This window comes from Carassius carassius, chromosome 19 (genome assembly GCF_963082965.1).
Source record: "Carassius carassius chromosome 19, fCarCar2.1, whole genome shotgun sequence".
Lineage (NCBI taxonomy): Eukaryota > Metazoa > Chordata > Actinopteri > Cypriniformes > Cyprinidae > Carassius > Carassius carassius.
In genome coordinates this window covers 32,632,575-32,656,492 of record NC_081773.1, presented here as the reverse complement: position 1 = coordinate 32,656,492, position 23,918 = coordinate 32,632,575, and the positions used below count along the sequence as shown (strand labels likewise).

The window sequence follows — 23,918 nt, the reverse complement described above, 5'->3', positions numbered from 1 at the left end:
TGAATGGTCTAGAAATAGAACATAGAATGGCAGCTAAATGGAGTCTAAAGACCTTCAGTTTGTTTACATTTGAATTTTGACAGTTGGAGTTTGAATAGTCTTGGCTCATCTGAACATTTCGTCAGTGTAAGTCTGTTTGATGATTTTTAATCTTCATTTTTAGGTAAACTATAAATTGTTATCAGAGGAGCAAGTGACTGTTTCTCCAGACAGATATGTCCTTATATCACTATGAAACAATATCTCACATTCAGCTCTGTGTGTCTGTTCAGTCCTGAAGCACATGACAGTTTCAAACAGCAGCATTAAGCATCAACATGCAGAAATCTCATTCTATCAGCAGCAGTTTGTGGCAATGCTTGTCATTATATCTCCTCTCCTGCTCTGAGACCAGAGTCAATAACAAACTACACACACTTCAACTACAATTAACACTGTGTCATTGTTCTCTACAGGTTGAGAGATTGTGGCGTCACAGATGAAGGTTGTTCTGCTCTGGCTTCAGCTCTGAGATCAAACCCCTCACACCTGAGAGAGCTGGATCTGACTTGGAATAAACTAGGAGATTCAGAAGTGAAGTTGCTCTCTGATCTGAAAGATGATCCACGTTATAAACTGGAGACATTATACAACTGTGAGTATATTATTATTTAAATCTTTTAAAATAGCCAAAGTTTATTAACAGACATATTTGTAGAATATAAGATAATAATTCAGCTCCACTTTAGTTTCTGTACTTTAAACTGTTTAATTCTGTGATGATCTATGAATATATGAATATGTTCATCTCCTCCAGTGTCTCTGTGTGTAAATGATAAAGAGAGAGTTGTTGATCATTCACTGTTATTAATCTATTATCAGTTGTTCATCAGATCAGAGTATGTGAGCGGAGTGGAGCGTCAACAATTTCTCCTCCGCGCTCCGATCATTTAATTATCACTCCGCTCCGCTCCACTCCACACTCACTGATATCAGAAACACCGCTCCACCTTCACTCCACGTCTAAAGTATTTCAGCTAAATATGTTTAACATGTGATTTCTTGCTAAATATCCAGTTATATTACGGGCTGTTGGCATGAATTGTTCTCGTGACGGAGCGGTGCTGGAGCGCTCTTGGAGCGAGTGAAAACCACGACGCTCCGACTTTTAAAAGATCCGCTCCTCGCTCCAGTCAAAATTACACGCTCCACTCCGCGCTCCGCTCACATACTCTGATTCATATCTCTGACTGTAATATGAATATACTGTGTGTTTCTGAGCTGGATCTGCTGATGTGATGTGACAGCAGTAATGTCTCATACTCATATCTGACTGTCTGTGTGTTTTATTGTAGGACTCTCAGTATTTAGATGTCAGTTCAGTTTCCTCAGGATCAGCTGATGGTGAATAAGAGCCGCTACAGGAATCAGTGATGTGAAGTTAAATGAATGCATGGAAGTGTAATGTGTGGAGCAGTGTTGATGAACAGAAGAAACAAGCTTCAAGGAAACCAAACAAATTCATCAAAATAAGTTTTTATCCAAAGCACATTAAGAAAATAGCTGATATGTTTATACAGCACTGAAAACCAAGAAAATCAATGTGATATTTTCAGTGATGGGCTTATATCCTGAGCTGTCCAGATTTAATATAGATCATCATAACTGTGTTTCCTGAAATTCAGAAATAGACAACTTATCACTTGTACATTTTGTACATCACTTGTATATTTTTAATAAAATATGTGTCATCTCGAGAAGAGGGACTTCCACTTGATATCATCATGATACCTAACATTTCTCTTGGGCTTGTGCTCTCTGTAAATTCTTCTCCTTCACTCTCTGTGTCAGTCTGTTCTTTCTCTCTTTCATCATGCCTAGTATTCACCTGTGTCTTAGAGTCATTTGGCTGCTTCTTGCTACTCTTCCTGAAGAAGGATGCTATAACTGCTGCCTTTCTCTTCATTTTCCACACATTTCACTGGCTGACATAAATACAAATCAAAACATAAGCAAAACATATCAACATTAACATGTTTGAAAATGTTTTTGAAATGTTTTTGACATGTTTTGGAAAAAAAAAAAATTGAGCAAAGATTAAATGTTTTTGTTGTAGGTACCTAATTTTATCTTGACTTTATCTATATCTAGAACTCTGCGTCATGCGCGTGGCGACGTAAATATGATGAGAGCGCAATGGTTATTCACATCCATCTAACGTTAGCGTGTTTACATAGAAAAGTAACGTTACTGTATATAAAAGCTAGTAATTATATTGGTATGTTCAATCACATTAAATGTTTCATGATTAAAACATACATTTATATATTCAGAGATAAAATAAACATAGATTTGAGCATCTGAGTCGGCTAATATGTAGCTAGCTAAGTTAACTGCTCCCTACGTTACCTGTTTGTTACACATGACAATGATAAAACTTCAGACACAAATAGTTGAACGGAACTAAAATAATAATTTATCTGACTTTAATAACTCACCTGAAAAGATGTGTTTGTGTGCTCAAACACGAGTTGAACCAGGCACAAAAGCGAAGCTTCACTTCTCGTCTCTCTCAGTCCTCGACTTTTTAAAAATGCTGGAAAGAAACGTGCGCTACGGAAACTCTCGCGATAGCGCATTTGCCTGTAAGTGACAAGTGATTCAACTGTCGCGATAGTTTCGCAGTCCGAACGTAATCGTTTTGCCATGATCGATTGAGGTCATTTTTATCAAAATCTAAGAAACGATTATTATTTATAATAGATCGCGATTACGATCGGGGTGGCCGTGATTATTTCCATGCCCCCCCCCCTAGCTCCGCCCCTGCCTGTAGCATGGTGTAAGATGAACCAGACAGTGATCAGAACGTCCCAAAGCTGCCCATAGAACAGAGTGATATGCTTCTTTTATTGTGGTGTAACAGTGATCCAATATATTACTGTCTCTTGTGGGACATGTAACATGCTGTCTGTATTTTGGCAGTTTGTGGGAGAGATTTGCTTTATTAAAGTCCCAGAGAATGATTAAAACAGAGTCCGGGTGTTGTTGTTCTGTCTCTGTGATCTGATCAGCAAGTTTCTGTAAAGCTGAGCTCACGTGCGCTTGTGGAGGAATGTAAACACTTACCAGAATGAACGAGTGAAACTCCCGCGGCGAATAGAACGGCTTGCAGTTGACAAACAGCATTTCTAGATCAGGACAGCACATCTTCTTTAACACAGTTACATCTGTACACCAGCGTTCATTGATGTAAAAGCATGTCCCGCCGCCGCACGATTTCCCCGTTGATTCTGCGTCGCGATCTGCTCTAAACGGCTGAAAGTCCGGCAGATAGAGTGAGCTGTCCGGTATGACATCATTCAGCTAGGTTTCCATGAAACACAGAGCAGCAGAGTGAGAGAAATCCTTATTTGTCCGAGAGAGCAGAAGGAGTTTCAAAGAGAGTTTCTATTAATGTGGCTTATTGGAACACTTTTGTGCAAACGGCGTGCGATCTTCATTTTATCACATTATCATAATCACATCTATTCATTTTACAGTCCTGCTACTAGCATTTTATTCGGACTAAAACCCCTTTAATTCGGGTGAGAAAGGGTTTTTTTGAGTGACTTTTGCACATATAATAATACCGCTGCAGATGCATTTCACTGCATTAAGGTTATCTATTAATTGATCTTTAATTTAAAAGACGATCAATCATCAAAAATTGACATCCCTAAATGCAAACAGTTGGATTGTATTGAGCTAATTTTATGACAAAACTGATAGAATTTGAATTGTGTAAATTTTAATTATAAACAAGTGTAATTTAAGAAAAATATATGTTATATGGGATTTAAAACAATTTTGAATTGGATATTGATATATTTTTTTCTTTTTTACTGAATATTTAACATTTGAAATTTAACACAATGGATTTTTTTAAGGCAAAGTTTTATAGACATGTATTTTCAGGTCCGCTGCTGGACAAGTTTGTGCCCTAAGCAGGATTGTATTGTTGTGCCCCCTTCCTCAAATATGACGATGGAAAAAAACACCTACTATAGGGGTGAAAATAGAACTTTAATCAAATAAAAAGTAAAGGAATAAATTGTATTATTTACAAATTACAATTGTAGCTCTCGACATTAACCTATGGCTATAACTTTATTATGACTCTAATTTATTTATAGTCTCAAGCATTCAGAAATCATGCAAAAGGAAATTAAGCAGTTTTACTATTATAAAACCATGGTTTATTTTTGTAAGGGTTGTGATATGTACGTTTTTTGTTGAAGAAATTATAAAGGCTGTGTCATCTATAGCAAAAAGTTGGCCAAAAATGAAAGATTAAGTGAGTATTATAATTAAATGTTTGGTCAGTAGCCTAAACAAGGATTTGATCGTCCTGTAAGTGTAAGAGAAGCAATTACATGGCATTTGGCTCCCTTTGCAGGCATTTGTAATAACATGTACATAAACTGTTTATTTTGTATTTCCATACATTATGTATTTTAACAGTGTTATTATTAACCAATCATTATTGCCTCATGGTTTTTTATATAATGCATTTAAAGTCATTTTAAAGGCTATTGATGGCTTAGGTCTGTTTGTATAACAACAAAATAAAAAAAAAAATATTACAGTATATCAATACTTAAATTATTATTTGAAGTAACAAAACCATGGTTAATTTGCAGTTAATTTGACTAAAAGAAGGATGATTTGTGGTGTTATTGTTAAAACCATGGGTAATTTTCGTAAGGGAACCTGAAAGAAAAAAAACTTTCACAGGAATGTGCCTGAAAGTGATAAATGGGCCTCGTTTTTACCTAAATTATTTATAATTTATTTTAATATATATTAAAATGTATAAGGTGTGCATCGTAGCTGACACCTAAATGAACACATTACAATTATTTTATGACTGCAAGTGTAACCCACCCAATTAATTGAGGTTGTGTTCCGATGTTTTTATGTATAATTTTTTTGTTTGTTTTGATTCTAAATTTTCTTGCCTGATGCATGAAATGTTCGGACATATTTTTTTATTATTTTATTTTATTTATTATTTTGTTTTCACTGGTTGATGAAAATAAATGCGTTGCGTCGATGGGTGCTGACGTCACATATGCGTCAGCTCATTGCAGAGAGAGTTGTGAGCCACATGTGTGGTTATTCTAAACCATCGTTGTCAATATTTTCCTAAATGGATGTCTGAACTGTTTTATTGCATCAGGTAAGTCAAAATTGTTTCATATTTTGATAAATAATGTTTAAGTTGGTGTTTGTTCATATAAGAAAATGTGGATGGTTAATGCTGTTCGTAATCGAGTATAAAGTGTACCATAGACCACATGTGAAATGTTATGCTGTAGAAGTATACTTGTTAAAACTTGTTTGCACATTTGTGTAACGGGAATAGTGTTTTTGAGTTGAAAAGTTATAACTAAAAAAATGGATGGGTGCTGACGTCACATATGCGTCAGCTCATTGAAGAGAGAGTTGTGAGCCACATGTGTGGTTATCATTAATCTAAACTCCGTGACTGTGTTGGATTCGCGCAGTGCGGGAGAACCGCGCTGGATTTCACTGAGGAGGAATTGCGTCATCAGGGACTCTGCCTTCACGAGGAAAAAGAAAGATTTGTTCATCGTTCATTCCTGCAAAGAATCGTAGGAGGCATTCATTCACACAAACTGAACTGAGTCAACTTCATTCACACAAACGGAACTGAGTCAATTACATTCACACAAACTGAACTGAGTCAATTACATTCACACAAACTGAACTGAGTCAATTACATTCACACGAACTGATTGATTATTTGTTTATTCCTTTTATTTTATTTCTATTTTTTTGTTTTCTTTGATTGTCATTTATGAATGATATATTTTGTTCTCAAATGGTGATTTGAAAAGGTGCAAAAGTATTCTCAGGTGATGTGTGAATTGAATTGAAAGTGAAAGAAAAGATTACATTGAATACAGTTACTGTTCAGTGAACTTCATGTTTCATTAATTTTATTATTATTCATTAATTGATTCTCTTCCATATTTTATTTTATTTACCAGTATATATACATTTTTTATTTTATCCAGTTAGTACTGTAGGCAACTATTTAAATAAGTGCAGACACACATTTAAGATTATTAAAAAAAATAAAAATTGTTTTGTTGCGTTAATGCAACGTGTGAGACCCCGAACCCGGGACTCCAAATATTAATATAAGTTGTGATTTATTTGTATTTGGTGAGCTCAGACCCGGTAGATATTTTTTTTCCTCCTTTTTTTTTTTTTTTTTGTGGTGTTAAGTCCTACTGATGGGTTACATCCAAGACTAGAGAGAGAGAGAAAAAAAATTTGGCGCCCAACGTGGGGCTCGACTTGTTTGACAAAATCGTGTTTTAGTCCTAACTGTTCTGAATATTTTATACAGTATTTTTTTCTGTAATTTTTTTTATTTTCCTTTCTTTTCTCTGACAATGGACTTGTGCAAGCAGTATAATTTTGATCCTGAAAGATCTGTAATACTTACAAAAGTAGATCCAAATACTACTCTCGTGGAAGTGAGGAGATGTTTCGATCATCTTGATGAGGTGAAGAAAATAGAGTGGTTAGGTGACATATTCTCAGGAGAGCTCCTTTGTGAATTTCAGGAGGTTACTACCCCTTTAATCGTCGAAGAAGAATATTTGAATGCAGATGGCCAAAATGTATGGGGTGTTTTGCCACTAGAGGGTAGACAGATTGAAGATATGAAGCCTCACTCTAGCTCTCCAACATCAATACAGAGTGAATATTCAGGTCAAATCTTGGATGATATGGCTGATCAGCTGTTGGTGCAAATAGAGAGTTTAGCACAACTTCACTGTGTAAATGTAAATGATCTAAGCCAGCAGGTTGCGACTAGGCTTGCACACAAAGTTGATGGTGCTGATAGGGGCCCTTCCACTTCAACCCCTGCTCCAAGAAAGTTAGGTAATGTAAAGCCAGCATCAACGCCTACTGTAGTCGCCAGCTCGGTCCCAAAAGTGTCTTTTGCGATTCGAGCTGATTCACCTCCTGTGGAGAGGAACGCAACTGCGCATGAAACTCCTATCACTTTCACTATACCTCAGGACGTACAGCGTGTAGTGGTGGAACATGTGGTGAAACATGACTCCGATTACCAGGGACATGTTCTCTCACCCCCCAAGTTAAGAATGTTTTCTGGACATTGCCCCAAGCATAATGGGGAAGTTGATTTCATCACGTGGAAATTGTATGCTAGGCAGTTACTCTCAGACACTTCTCTGATGGAGAGGCATAAGAGAAGGCATATTTTGGATAGTCTCCTTCCCCCTGCTCTTAATGTTGCCCTAGGAGTAGGTACAAATGCGCCACCAGAAACGCATGTGCAGGAGCTAGAAAAAGCTTATGGTAGTGTCACTGGTGGAGATGAGCTATACATCCAGTTTATTGAAACGCACCAAAACCGAGGTGAGAAGCCCTCTGACTATTTGAGGCGACTCCATTCCCTGATGCAGGAGGTGGTTGAAAAGAGAGGATTGGTTGGCAAACATTCTGACACTTTGCTTCTCAAGCAGTTCATCAGAGGGTGCTGGGATGAAGTCCTGATAACACAGTTGCGTCTTAAAGATTTGCTATCAGATTCTTTACAGCCTGACTTGAGCTATTCCAGCTTGCTTTTCAAACTGAGGTCTTTTGAGCATGAGAAACAGCTTAAAGAGAAACGTATGAATCTCCATTTATGCATGCCTCCTGTAAGAGCGCAGAGCCAGGTGCATATTACTGCCGATCAGGGATTTGCAGCGAACACTGAGGAAGCACAAGCCAATCGTGCATTGTCAGAACGCATTAAAGAGCATGAAGCTGAGGTGGCTAAAGCAAAGGCACAGAAGCCAGTTTCAGTTAAGAAACTGCCATATGACCAACACCAGTCAATTGTGCCTAACAAGAAAATGGGCAAAGAAGGGAAATCACGCCCTGTGCCTCAAACTCAAGCTAAGTCGCTGGCCATGAGTGGGTTTTGTTATCGCTGTGGCGAGGATTCTCATTATTTGCAACAGTGCATTAATCCATTGAATGCCGCCTTGGTGCAGAAAAAGTTGGTGCAGAGACATGAGCAAAGGAGTTTTCCAAATAAAGTGACAACACCCACTGCTCATTTAAACATGGAGTAGCCTCTGTTGTGGAACGAACAGAGGCTGGAGTTGTAAAAGGTTCCATAGAAAACATAAACCAGGTTCCTAGGGGCTTAGTTGGAGAACCTTGGGAAAGTAAGGTTTGGGTTGACGGAATTGAGTGTTGCTGTCTAATTGACGCTGGGTCCCAGGTGACTTGTGTAGCTGAATCTTTCTACAAGCAGTATTTACAGCGTAGAGGTGTTACCCCCATGGTAGAATTACTCCGGGTTGAGGGGGCTGCAGGGCAATTAGTCCCTTATCTTGGATACATTGAAATAGATGTGCAATTTCCCAAGTCTGCTTGTGGGACAGATGCAGTGGTTGCCGTACTAGCGCTGGTATGTCCAGATCAAACCTATAATGCTCGTTTGCCCTTGTTAATGGGTACAAATGTTCTCGGTCAGCTTGTACAAGATTGTAATATGCTGCAGGGAAAAGAATGCCTACTGCAAATGCCCATTAGCACAAACTGGATGGCTGCTTATCGTAATTGTGACGCTACTTCGACACCTTGTAAAGATGCACAGTGCCTCACCCCAGTTAGACTGTCAGGGAAGAAATCTGTAACAATCAGTAAAGGGGAGAAGTGTGAAGTGACCGGGGTGTATCGAGCTAAAGATTGTGGCCAGAGCAAGACGATGATCATTGACGAACCACTGATGCACCACATTCCAGGTGGTTTAGTTGTGGAATGTAAGTTGATACAAGCTGAGGCTAGAGCTCGAAATAAAGTCAAAGTAGTCATTCAAAATGTTTCAGACCACAGTGTAACCTTGCAGCCAAAGGGAGTGCTTGCTGAGTGTTCAGTGGTAGACTGGATAAAGTCTGTGCCTGTTTTCGATAACACTAGCATTTTACAAACTACCACTTCCCCCATAGCAAGTCTCATGGTAAAGGCAGCCGATCCTGTGGTTCTAAATTTTGAGGGCTCCCTCATTTCAGAGGAGCTCAAAGCTCGCATAGTTGAAAGAATAAATTGTGAAGCATCAAGTGCATTTGCCCAGCACGACCTAGATGTGGGACGAGTGTCAGGCGTGGCACATAGAGCTAATTGAGCATGTTCCTTTCAAAGAGCGTACTCGTCGTGTCTCTCCAGCTGATTTTGAGGATTTAAGAAAACACTTGTTAGATTTGCTTGCTAGTGAGATTATAGAAGAATCTAATAGTCCATACGCTTCACCAGTAGTACTGGTGAGGAAGAAAAACGGTGACTTGAGAATGGTGGTTGATTACCGCAAATTAAATAAGTTGACAAAGGGAGATGCATATCCTCTTCCCAGGATCGAGGAGACCTTTACATTGCTGTCAGGTTCAAAGTGGTTCACGGTTCTAGATTTAAAAAGTGGATATTACCAGTTACAGGTGGAAGAGAGTGATCGTCCCAAAACTGCGTTCACTACGCCTTTTGGGAACTGGCAATTTCGGCGTTTACCACAAAGGCTGATGAATTCTCCAGCAACTTTTCAGAGAACCATGGAGAAAGTCATGGCTGGTTTGAATTTGCAGGAAGTTATAGCTTTCCTTGATGACTTGATCATTTTCTCTGACACACTTGAACAACATGAGGCTAGGCTCATGAAGGTACTCCAACGAATCTCCGCTTTTGGGCTGAAGTTAGCACCTTCTAAGTGCAAGTTCTTTCAGACTTCTGTGAAGTATCTAGGGCATGTTATTTCCGCTCAGGGTATACACCCTGACCCAGACAAGATTTCTGCTCTAACAGAATGGCCCATCCCAAAGACTGTTAGAGATCTGAGGTCATTCCTAGGCTTTGCTGGGTATTACCGGCGATTTGTTGAAAGCTACTCCCAGATAGTTAAGCCTCTGAATGCATGGGCGTCAGTTTGGTTTGAAATGTGGTGGGGACAGAGACGCATTCAGAAGTGCATTTTCAGAAGTGGTGGGTACAATGATGCATTTTTTTTTTTTCTCTTTCGCGCAGGTCATGTTTTGAAAGACGTCCTGTATCTTATTAATGTATATAAATAAAAATGTATACAAAAATATGATGATGTCCGACTCGTTTTATGAAGAAGAAAGCCGTACAAAGCATTAGACATATGATATATGACCCACTAATCTGCTTCATATCATCATATAAGTACCATGTTGACAATATGACATGGCCATGACGTGGTTTAATGTACCTAAACAATGATTACCAAATTTCTCTTTCATGTTGCTTTGTTATAACCACTGAAAACGGGGAAAAAAATCTAACCCAAAATCGGGCCTCGCTCTACATTATCCCGCTTATTACATGGCTACCCACCAAATAAATCAATAATTTGACACAAAATATTGATTTAAAAAAGAGTTTATTGATTTAAACACGATTGTATTGCTTCCGCTAAAGAAAATAGTTCCGTCTCTACGATTAGAATCCTGCCGCGTCCATAGCAACGCTCTGTTTTTCATGGCAACGGTGTTATTATCAAGAAATAACAGACTTCATTCTACAGTGGAATTCAACCAAGCCATGTAATAATTTGATTTAATTCCCAGTACAATTTACCATATCTACACACAACACAACTTAAGCACTACAAATTTTATCAAGATTGAAAAAGCAAAAATACGTGTAGCACATGAACACTATTGACTATCACACCATGATCTGACTGCTCTCAATTCACAACAACATGCATCCATACAATCTACATCAGGCATTTTGACTAAAACTTGATCCATTCCTCATCATCATCATCGTCATCATCACAACTATTTCAGAATTCAGCAATAGATTCAAGCAATAATTAAACAAGATACTGACTACTCAACGATCATCTCCCCCAACACTTGCTGTATGAACGCAAACCGTAACTAGCTAATTAAGTTGGTGGCTAAGGAAGTCTAACGTAACATTAATTGCAAGAGAAGAATTAAAACAGCCGATCCCTTGTGTGCAAATGCACAAGACCTAGCCATAATACCAGCAAATCTTAATAAACATAAGTTATCGCGTCTTACCTTTGTGTCAATGGTCTGCAGACCCATGCTGTGTGTACAACAACATCCATTTGTTCTACAAGTTATCACTTTTTGATATGTTATAGTCCATGGCACTAGGATGCAACCTTGTGATATTGTATGAAGGCTAAATGACTTGCTCGTCTATGATACATTCGCCAGAAATTCTGGCCAATCCCAGCAAAGACTAGGTAGCCTCGTTCCCGCTCGTTCACTGTCCATTCCAAACTGTCAACTCATTTGAAAAACATTCTTTAAAAAAAAGAAGCGCGATAGTCATATAGACGGTTTCATCGGGCGCACGCGCCTGGACCTAAGTTAACTTCCGGTCTGTGTTGTGTATATCGGTCTGGCTGCAGTGCCTTCTACAAACGCGGTTAAAGTCAAGGCGATGAGTAGACTGAGGGCTCAGGTGGTTGTGCTGCGGGATGTGTTTCCCATACATTTATTTATTTTTGGAAACTCACCACAATTTTAAAACTGATCGATTTTCAAAAAGGCTTCGCTGAATAAACATGAGTAACGTTATGTACTGCACGTTTAATAATAATAATCCCTTACATTTATATGTTTAAATATCAAAACAAGGCACAGGTGTTTTTTATATCGCTGTATTTCTGAAGGAAGACTTGCATGTTATATGCCTGATAAAGCAGCGTGTGTGAGCGTACTTTGTTTACAGCTGTTACTGGGGAAACCTCCATTTCTCGCGCTTTATGTCTATGCTTTAAAACATCTCCTATTGGCAAAGAATGGATTTGCATTCTCATTAAGTCCGCCTGATCCATGCAGCAAACATATTTTGTTTGTTATCAAAAAATATCTACTCTAGAGGGACTTGGCTGATGTTATTGATTCTATTTGGAAGTCTACCGGAAGTTAAGTTAGGTCCGCAAAAGCGCGCATGCGCTGTAACGTTTGTTTATGTTGTTGCCGTTGAAACCGGCATATAGAGAAAATAATAACAGTGACACGATGACTCCCCCTCCCCCAACCTAGAACGTATCGCAATGTTACAGTTGTTGCAGTTTTAATGAACAGAAAAGCGTGTAGCCAGCGCAGCACCAGAACTCGAGGTTTAAAAAAAAAAAAAAAAGTGGTGGGTACAAAATGACTCATGACGAAATCTCCCCCCGAAATCGACGCCTATGTCTGAATGGGTTATTACAGGGTGAATTTTCTACTAGAGGACGGTCAATATCATCTTACCATGTTAGGAGTAAAGCACAATCCCTAGCTGGGAAATGGAACAATGAGTGTCAAGTTTCTTTTGACACTATCATTCAAAAGCTTACAAATGCGCCTGTTCTAGGTTTTGCGGACTGGAAGTTACCGTACATTCTACACACTGACGCCAGCGTCACTGGCATAGGCGCTGCTTTATATCAAGTTCAAGATGGAAAGACAAGAGTGATCGCCTATGCCAGTCGCGGTCTTTCTAAGAGTGAGAAAAACTACCCAGTGCACAAGCTAGAGTACTTAGCCCTTAAATGGGCTGTGTGTGAAAAATTTCATGATTTCTTGTGTGGCACAAAGTTTACCGTGTTAACAGACAATAATCCATTAGTGTATGTGCTCACTACGGCCAAATTGGATGCGGCTGGCCATAGGTGGCTCGCGGCTCTGTGCGGCAGATGGGCTGTCACGTCGTCCTCAAAAACCACTTATGGATGATGCGGTGGCCATACAGATCGATGAACGAGTAGCAAACTTGATAAGCAGAGCAGAATGTGCAGCAACTGAGTTTGAAAACATTGAGCATCAAGCAATCAAAACTGTCTGTTTGCGACATTCGGTGTGTTGCAGGACGCATGTCGTACAGCCGTGTGATGAGGGAGACCTGCTGGAAGGCAGAGTCATCCCAATCCCCGCTGTCGAGATGCTTCTTTGTAATGAGGATGTGGTTCCTGATGATTTGATAGAACCTGAGCACTGGCCTGGATAAACTACTTTACCAAGTATGACTCCCACCGATTGGTCCAAGTTACAGAGAGAGGATATAGCCATCAGAAGAGTAATTGACATTGTGGTGTCTGGGGAAACTTTAACTCATGCAGATAAGTTTAGAGAATCTAGAGAAGTGAGTCTAATGCTGAGGGAAAGGACCAGACTAAGCTTAGTGGATGGAGTGCTGTATCGTGTGGTATCTGATCCGTATGGACAACAATTCAGGCAGCTGGTGGTTTCCCTCGAGTTTCAGAGATAGAGCTCTTGAAGGAGTTCATGATGAAACAGGGCACATGGGGTATGAGAGGACTCTGGAGCTCGCAAGAGGCAGATTTTATTGGCCTAAAATGGCAGAATATGTGGAGAGAGTGCAGGACATGTGAGAGGTGCGTCAAGAGAAAGGCTTGTGCACAAAGAGCTGCAGAACTAGTGAACATCAAAGCTTATTCTCCCTTGGAATTAGTCTGTATTGACTATCTTTCATTAGAGCCGGATTCAAATGACACCCGCAACATATTAGTCATTACGGATTTTTTCACTAAGTTTTCTTGGGCATTTCCCACTAAAGATCAAACAGCCAAAACTGTGGCTTCGGTGTTGTGGGAAAATCTGATTTGCAGTTTTGGTTTTCCTAAGAGAATACATAGTGATCAGGGGGCTAATTTTGAGTCCGAGCTTGTGAAGAAGTTGTGCACACTAGCTGGAGTTAAGTCACGCACTACACCTTATCACCCGCGGGGAAACCCAGTAGAGAGATTTAACCGAACCCTACTGGATGTACTGGGAACCCTGAGTGATAAAAAGAAAGAACATTGGAGAAAATATGTCCGTCCTGTTGTGCATGCGTACAATTGTACTAGGAATGATTCGACTGGTGAGACTCCTTTCTTTCTGATGTTAGGACGCCAACCTCGTCTCCCAATCGACCTTTGTTTCGGGATTAACCCAAAGGGGCATAATTCCAAAACTCATACTAATTATGTCAGCGAGTTAAAACGAAGGCTGAAGTACGCTTATCAATTGGCTGTTCAAAATGCGGAAAAGAGGTAATTGATGAATAAGGCTAGATGGAATAAGAAAGTGACTGCTGCTACAGTAGAAGTTGGCGATCGTGTTCTTGTAAGAAATGTTAACATCCGAAGAAATCACAAGATCGCAGATCGTTGGGAATCCACCATCTATGTGGTGGTAAAGCAGCCTAATGCAGAGATCCCAGTGTATGTCATTCAACCTGAGAATTGCGAAGGCCCTGAGCGTGTCCTGCACAGAGATCTTTTACTCCCATGTGGGTTTCTTCCTACCAGTCCTGATGAGATTGATGAGGCTCTGGCTCTCGAAGGAGCAGTTACACGCAGGAGGCGTAAACGTGATTCGAAAGGGGACATGGAGGCTGAATGTTGTGATGAGACTGTGGAAACTGAAGGTCCCAATTTGTCTCTGAATCCTTATGCCCCAGAGTTTCAGTCGGGGAGAGCCTTGCGAGAAGTCTCTGAATCTTTTGTGTCTCACAGTTTGTTGAATGAGCATGAAGTTGAAATGCACCAAGGGGATTGGCAAGGCACTGAATCTGTTGAGGACAACGTGGAACAGGGCCATGAGACTGTAATCCAACAAGATGTTTCGTCCTTAGTGGATGATGTTAATGAGGTGTCAGTACATCCCGATGAGTTGAGTGCTGAAGGGAAACTTGATTCTCATGTTGAGTTAAGGAGGTCCCAAAGAGAGAAAAGACCCCCAAGTAAATTGAAAGATTTTGTATGGAAAGCACAATGTGGGATTCAGAGTGTACATGTAGAACCCAAACCTAATTATTTTAGCCAAGTACTTGAAATGATGCAACAACAAATGAGAGTGCAACAAACTCAAAGCGAGTTGTTGTTTAGCCTTGTCGGTCATGTACCAACTTGAGTATCTGATAAGGACATCAGAGTTTCAGCAGGGGAGGATGTAACCCACCCAATTAATTGAGGTTGTGTTCCGATGTTTTTATGTATAATTATTTTGTTTGTTTTGACTCTAAATTTTCTTGCCTGATGCATGAAATGTTCAGACATATTTTTTTATTATTTTATTTTATTTATTATTTTGTTTTCACTGGTTGATGAAAATAAATGCGTTGCGTCGATGGGTGCTGACGTCACATATGCGTCAGCTCATTGAAGAGAGAGTTGTGAGCCACATGTGTGGTTATCATTAATCTAAACCATCATTGTCAATATTTTCCTAAATGGATGTCTGAACTGTTTTATTGCATCAGGTAAGTCAAAATTGTTTCATATTTTGATAAATAATGTTTAAGTTGGTGTTTGTTCATATAAGAAAATGTGGATGGTTAATGCTGTTCGTAATCGAGTATAAAGTGTACCATAGACCACATGTGAAATGTTATGCTGTAGAAGTATACTTGTTAAAACTTGTTTGCACATTTGTGTAATGGGAATAGTGTTTTTGAGTTGAAAAGTTATAACTAAAAAAATGGATGGGTGCTGACGTCACATATGCGTCAGCTCATTGAAGAGAGAGTTGTGAGCCACAAGTGTGGTTATCATTAATCTAAACCATCGTTTAGCTCCGTGACTGTGTTGGATTCGCGCAGTGCGGGAGAACCGCGCTGGATTTCACTGAGGAGGAATTGCGTCATCAGGGACTCTGCCTTCACGAGGAAAAAGAAAGATTTGTTCATCGTTCATTCCTGCAAAGAATCGTAGGAGGCATTCATTCACACAAACTGAACTGAGTCAACTTCATTCACACAAACTGAACTGAGTCAACTTCATTCACACAAACTGAACTGAGTCAACTTCATTCACACAAACGGAACTGAGTCAACTTCATTCACACAAACTGAACTGAGTCAACTTCATTCACACAAACTGAACTGAGTCAACTTCATTCACACAAACGGAACTGAGTCAACTTCATTCACACAAACGGAACTGAGTCAACTTCATTCACACAAACGGAACTGAGTCAATTACATTCCCACGAACTGAACTGAGTCAATTACATTCACACGAACTGAACTGAGTCTATTACATTCACACGAACTGATTGATTATTTGTTTATTCCTTTTATTTTATTTCTATTATTTTGTTTTCTTTGATTGTCATTTATGAATGATATATTTTGTTCTCAAATGGTGATTTGAAAAGGTGCAAAAGTATTCTCAGGTGATGTGTGAATTGAATTGAAAGTGAAAGAAAAGATTACATTGAATACAGTTACTGTTCAGTGAACTTATTGTTTCATTCATTTTATTATTATTCATTAATTGATTCTCTTCCATATTTTATTTTATTTACCAGTATATATACATTTTTTATGTTATCCAGTTAGTACTGTAGGCAACTATTTAAACAAGTGCAGACACACATTTAAGATTATTAAAAAAAAAAAAAATTGTTTTGTTGCGTTAATGCAACATGTGAGACCCCGAACCCGGGACTCCAAATATTAATATAAGTTGTGATTTATTTGTATTTGGTGAGCTCAGACCCGGTAGATATTTTTTTTCCTCCTTTGTTTTTTTTTTTTTTTTTTGTGGTGTTAAGTCCTACTGATGGGTTACACAAGTCTTTCTCCTCAAATGCTATTGACCTTCAAATTTGCGTTTGAGTCCATGTGAAAAAGTAGCATAATTTACATATGATTTACAGTTTATTTGAATAAATATCAAACAATCAATTCAATTGTGCATTATAGCTGACACCTAGATGAACAAATACAGTTGTTTTTATGACTGGAAGTCATTCTCTTCAAATAGTCTAGATGGAAATAGGGGTCCACGGGCACCCCCCGGCTTTTTTTATGCCACCTGATTTTTTAAAATCCTTAAAGTGTCTATTCTCATAATCTGCCAGGTACCAAGCTGAAATAATGTCCCAAGGGGTTCTTTTTTAACCCTTTGCTGCACCCGACCGAAACCCGAAAAATCAAAAAATTATATAGAAAGTGGCATAACATTAGAAGTAAACAACATACAGAGACAAATGAACACATTTTCCCATACAATTCTGACCCCAGGAGTTTAATGGAATGTTTTTTTTTTGACATTTGACAACATATTGACCTTATTTCTGGACAAAAATAGCAAAAAATGGCCAAAGATGTGTAGAGGATCAACTATTTTTTCGTTTTCGCATATGGTGATTTTTTTTTTCCACAACCTGTTATTTCTTTATCATTCAAGTGTCTATTTTAAGATTAAATTGGGTACCAAGCTGAAATAATGTCCAAAATGCTTAATTTTTAACCCTTTGCACCAAACCCGAAAAATCTAAATATGATTTAAAGTGGCATAACTTTTGATGTTAACAACTCACAGAGACAAATGGACACATTTTTCAATACAATTCTGATGCCAGAAATAGTTATTTGTCATGTTTTATAACATCTTGACCATCTGTGGTCAAAAAGAGCAAAAAAAGTTCATTTGACAGCGTTTTTATTATACTTAGCAGCCTGAAATAGGTTTTATTTTAACCTTTTACTTCACCTATCCTGAACCTGAAGATGTTTAAAATAGTTTTACTTTTGAAGTAAACAAAACAAAGCAAATTAACTTAAATTTATATAAAAAAAATAAAAAGTAAAATAAAAAACTACAGAAAAAAAATCCAAAAAGGTCCAAAAAGTTGACTGAGCATAAACTGCAATTTTTTGAATTTCGGGGCTTTGCAGTTGGTGGTCGTCGGTTCGTACCTGCAGATAAAATGTATGATAAAATAATTAAGAATATACCATTGCAGATGATTAAATTAGTTAAGGAACAAGTAAAATATTCAACCATAATTCCCAAAATACATGATCTTGTGATAGAAAATTTTAACTTTTGCTGATACAAAATGTTCTCACAGATTTTTGAGGAATTGTCTATTATAACGTTGTTTTCCAGGACTAGGAAAGAGATCTTACGTATATATGTTGTCATTATGATAGGAAAAGAGTGTCTGAAATTAAAAATAATTTTCTTACATTTCATGTCAAGCCTAAATGTAAAGAGGTGCATTTTAAAATTATGAATCATATTTATCCTGCAAAGGTATTTTTAAGAGTAAGATTTATTGTTGGGGCCTCTAATAGATGCCAATTGTGTAATTTGGAGATAGAAACAGTTGAACAGCTTTTCAGTATAATTTGGTACAAACCTTCTGGAATGATTTGTTCTGTTGATACACCAAAAATGATCTGCAAGACTGATAAAGAAAGATAAATTAACTTAGGTTCATGCACGCACATTTACAACTGTTTGAAATAACGGCAGAGAAAACGAAACCGAAAGTAAACTGGAACCGCTCTGACAGACTCCCGTCAGCACTCTGCACATGCACAACTACGTCACGCGCACATTGACAAGACTACCCTTACAAACAAAGAAGGAATTTAGTACAGTTAATGTGAGTGGGAACTATTAATTATTTGTTTGTTCGAATGGGACGCTTATCTGTGTTGCGTGCTGTGCTTTTGGGGAGTGCATGAGTGGCCCTGTCCCAAATTAACACTTCATGTATCCTCGCGGTCTTATGGACTTACAATAGCCGCCGCGTGCGCGTGTCCGTTAAGTCCACGAGACCGTAGAGTGTCAGAAGGTGCTCGCGAGCGTCCCCTAGCGGCCGTTATGCGCCTCGATCCGCACTTCTGACCCGCACCGGCACACTTTACCCGACAGTCAAAGATAAACGTTATTAACGTGGCTCCGAAAAACGACTTAATCGTGCAGCATAGTTTGTGTATCAGGACTACTGGCTGAGACCACAAGCGAGCTGTTCAGTTATAACGGTTTTACTGACAACTAATCTTTTGTCTAAATGAGAATCTTTCTGGATGTGGTTGTAGTTATTAGCTGGCTAATAACAAGAAGCTTTGAGTGAGATCTAATAGTTACGGTGGCCCAGTGGTGCACAACACAACGACATTAAAAAAGCAAACATAAGCTCACAACACAACAAAATTAAGCCACAACACAACGAAATTCTCACAACACAAATACATTAAGCCACAACACAACGGAAATGCTCCCGACCACTAGGGGGCAGTTGGTCTGCAGAAACGGGCAATAGACTACGTATTTCCTGTGAAATCTTAGCGCAAATAAAAGGTTCCTGTCTTTTTTCTGCCGTAGTGTGAGTGCATTACCAGCTGCAAACTTTTATCCATAAACGATGAATATTAAATCATATTTATACATTTTGCTATAATACAACAAATTAAGTATACCACAGCAATATAATTATTTAATGAAGAGTTCCATAAACATCTGTGAGGGTGGTTTACACAGCTATTGCTGTGACCCGTTTTGTGAGGCTCCTCAAAGGTTTTCCACACTTCTCCCCTGGATGAAGAAACTCGAAAAAAGTGGATTCAAATTAGTAATGTTAGATTTAAGGATTTCAACACCACTTCTGATACTTCAGTCTGCAGGCCCCTCTTCAAGAATGACAACAGCATGCGAATCTACAGTAGGTAAGATCTAAACCTTTATTACTATATTAACGAGTACAATGTAGGCCTATTGTGAATTTTTTAATTGTCATTATTTATTTTTTGTCACTGTGGTTGCCTGTTTGTTTAAAAACTTCTTCCGTGGATCAAGGCAATACGTGTTAATAGATGATTAACCCAAAAATAAAGCTGTCATCATATACTCAACATTATGTCACTGTAAACCATTATGGCTTGCTTTGTGTTGGGGTAATTTAACAGTTAAAACCCAAAGACCAGATATGTCGCAATGAAGACCAAGAGTCAGAGATGAGTTCAATTAATAATAATAATTTTACTGAAGAAAATAGTTTGCAGTTTCATCAGCAGAAGTCAGCTTCAACACTCTCGCAGGAGTTCGCAGGCCGCCCCCGTACAACTCAAAATCAACCACAGTTATACCCTGACAGAGGATACTAATTGCGTCAATACATAAGTCAACAAAATTCTGATTGGTTCCAAAACCTAGATAAACTCTCCAAAGACGTATATCTGATACGCTGGACACTGGCAGTTGATCGTTTGTCCTGGGACTGTCTGAGCTTCTCCCTGTACAGACAGATACTAACACACATACACAGAGAACTTTTCTAAAATTCAAGGCTTTCTAGCACTGGCGAGTGTATTATCATTACGGTTGGATACACACACATAGCAGGCTGACATTAATCTTGGAGAATAGAAATACAGGATAAAACAGAGTTCTTAATATCTAGTATACATTTAGACATGTCATAGTACTGCATGTCTCCCTCATAGCACGTAGAGGAGAGGCCTCCTCCGGTCCCTTTTGACTGACCTTGTGACCCTAGGAAAGAGAATACACTCACACATGTTCGCGACATGTAAAACCTAACACTTCTAAGAACACTTCTAAGAAGAGAAAATATGTTTCTGAGTAGGCATGCATCAATCTATGGTATATAGATGGCTTCTTCATTTAGTCACATCATACAACAATCTTGGAGGTTAAATATTGATCAAACACTTGATTAATAATTACACAATATTAATGAGATAATATATATATTGAAGAAAGGATATAATCAGTGGCATAATCTCCATCCTCTCCTTCAGTCCCCCGTTTTAGACCGGTATGGAGACCAATACTCCACGTCTGGTCTATCAAGTGAGGCCACTACGGAAGGTGGAGTGGTGACGTGTGTTTTCCCTAAGGATCACACTTGTCTCTTCACCCTATCATGGACAAGCTGGATACTAATTAATCCAGTCCCCATGCTTAGGGCTCTCCCTGCCCTTCCACTCACAACAGGGCGTTGACGTCATCCTTCATCAGCTGCTGCAGACTGTTGGTCAACTTTCGCAGTTGCAAATCTTCCTCCACCGGGTTGACAGTCCTGCAAGCAGATTTAAACACATAGGACAGACAACAGCGTACCAATCCCCACGTAATCAAACACAGGACAATAATTCCCACAAATCCTCCGAAAATATATAAGCCATAATGTAAGATTCCCATAAGCGCATCCTCTGAGGCTTCCACAAAATCATTCCAAGCTTCTTCTACAAATTCTTCTACAGACTCGGTTACATCTGTAAAAACAGCCCCTACTGTGAACGGAGGGAATTGGCCTTAAGAATTGACAAAATTGTTTCTCCCTGTCAAACCACTCATCTCCCATAGCAGCATCAGATACCTGTGGCCACATGTAGACTTGATGGGGCTGGAAATCTTTCCATATCAAATCCTCCGTGGATTGAGGAACCCGCATCGTGGTTTTCCTGCTGGCAATCATCTCTAAACAAAAATGAAACACATTCAACTGCATCCAGGCAGTGACATTATAGACCCTTGAGGTGGGACTATGACACCTACTTTCAAGATGGTCATGTAGTTGTTCCATTCGAATAATGGATTTATTAGCCAGTAACATAGCAATATCATACTCAAACAAAACGTCTGCCAAATTTGCCCATGTATAATCCGCCTTCACAAAGGATGTTACAAATCTCCATTGGGACTTTTGCCCCTGGGGTACCTAATACTTTATTAATAATTACCGCACAGTTGTCAGGCTGATGTGGGGGAAACATCTGGATGAACCACTGTCTTAACTCCCTACCCAAGCATCGTTCCACATGCACGGTTTCCTTCCAAGGATCATCAAACCTAGTATATCTTGGCTAAGCGAGGGAGAGAGCATTTACATTTGTAATTCATTCCCACTTCCATTAAGATCAAAATTACCCTTGTCAGTCTTATCCATTCGTCCTAGTCTATCACATATTGCCCCATAAGATCTGTCTTTATCCCACCTGACAAGATTAACCTGCGCAGGTTGCAAAACATTCCATCGTCTCAGAAATTTGTCATTTGCAACTAACTTATATGTGTCAGAGCCGGGGTCATCTTGAACAAAAATGTTACTGTACAAGTACATTTGTACTACGTCCTTTACTACTTTATTCGAGTCAAGCTGGTCCCTAGCCTTTGGCAGAAAATGAGACATAATGTGACATGGATCCGGTGCAATAGGAGACAAAGGTAACTTCACACTTACCCTCTAAAACAAAACAAAAAATTTATCCAACAACCTTAAGACTAAATTTGCATATTCATTAACCAGATTTAACAAATCATTAAAGAAAACCACTGTTATTGCATTCCTGACATATGTCAGACCCTCAGTCACCTCACAGATACCAAATACAGACATTGCTTATAACCTAAATCCCAGTAAAGATACCCTTATTTTATGAAAATCTATCATTTTTCCGATCAATGGTGCAATTAGAGGGATTGAATATCCATTATACCCTTTCACTCCAAACTTGGTGTTAAAAACACAAAAATAAACAAACCAAAAATAAGTAAGCTCAATATTGAGCCATCTTTAAAAATAAAAATAATCATAATCATTATTTCCTTGAAAACCTAGAGCAGTTCCTAGTTTATTACTTAATAGCCCTTTTATGAAGTTTTACTTTCACCACAAATCCATTTGCAGTTCATCATAGTTCACATGCTGTTTAAACATACATGAACCATAAACCTAAACTTGTCATTGTTAACAACATTTGGTCAAAATTACATTTTAAGTATCGAAGTGTCTAACTTCAAAAATACAACTAACCTGTCCACTTATTGTCATGCATGTATTTTTATACCATGACATTACTGTTAATCATACTCATAGCCTTATTATTATTATTATTACTTTTTTTTTTTTTTTATGCAAATCTTGTCAATTATCATCCCATATTACTGTACTCAGACTATATTAACCACACATTCAGAAGCAAATCCTCAATACCTCGTATAAAGTCAATTTAGTTCTCACTGTTTTGTCAGTTAGAAATGCTTACAGGTCAGCTACCTGATCAATGTCTTAAAAACCCTTCGTTCATGTTTGTCATTTGGCAGTGATATTTATTTACTCTAAATTATTATAAACTGAAAAAGAGCAGACCGATTTCCCAATACTATTACTAAATTAATAATACTATTTCTTAGTTCCAAACGGCCAAATATTTATTAAAGAGACATCCTCAGTTTCTGTAAATCTGTATTGAAACGGTATACATGATCAAAAAGCCCTGTCAGTGTTCACAATATTAATTTGATTTGACTTGACAGGTGTTCATAAGCAGCTCCATAGAGCCTATTACAATTGTGTTGTTTAAACATATATATTTTTATTTTTTTATGCTATTTCAATTAATTCAAACCTCTTGTAATGGTATTCCTCCATTAAGGGGCTATCCCAGGAGATCCACACGTTTTTATTCAACTTATCTCTGTTATTTACATGGTTTATTACATAAACCAAACTATTGCATCATTCAGACCTTGAGGACCCAAAAAGCCTTACGACTGCTTTTGCTTTTACCCTATGTTACATAAACAGGATTCACTCCTCTGTTTCCCACCAGGCTTCTTATGTGAGGGTGCTCTCTGGATAATTTGGTTCGTGACTTAGCCAATCTGTCACTGTTTTTCTGCCGTCAAGTCTAAAATATTTACCTTTACCATTCAAACAACAAAGTGTTAACTTGTTAAAATTTAGACCCTCATTTAAATTTAGGCATGGATTTTAAACCCATTTTTGACGGCAATCTTAAATTTCACAAATCTAATCACATAAACACTCTTAACATATTAATCCAGAGAGTGATTTAAATCAGCATTATAAAAGACAAAACAAGTCATTATTACCAGTAGCAGACAGAGCTGGATAACCAATCCACTTAAAGCTCGTCCCATGTTCGGCATTGTCTTTTCATTAGTTTCACTCAGAATTATCGACTTCTGTAAAGTAATTTCACTTAACACATCTGTAATGATAAAACACTCATTCCAGAGGTTAGTGACTCAATATACACAGCAGTCATCCTCATGCGTGCACATACTT

At 38.4% G+C, this 23,918-nt stretch overlaps 1 protein-coding gene across 1 annotated transcript in view; it reads left to right on the top strand.

Annotated features, from left to right (window-relative positions):
- LOC132095595 (NACHT, LRR and PYD domains-containing protein 12-like) overlaps positions 1–23,918 on the top strand; it is a 594,505-nt gene that overhangs the window by 249,341 nt on the left and 321,246 nt on the right. The gene's annotated exons all lie outside the window — the stretch shown is intronic.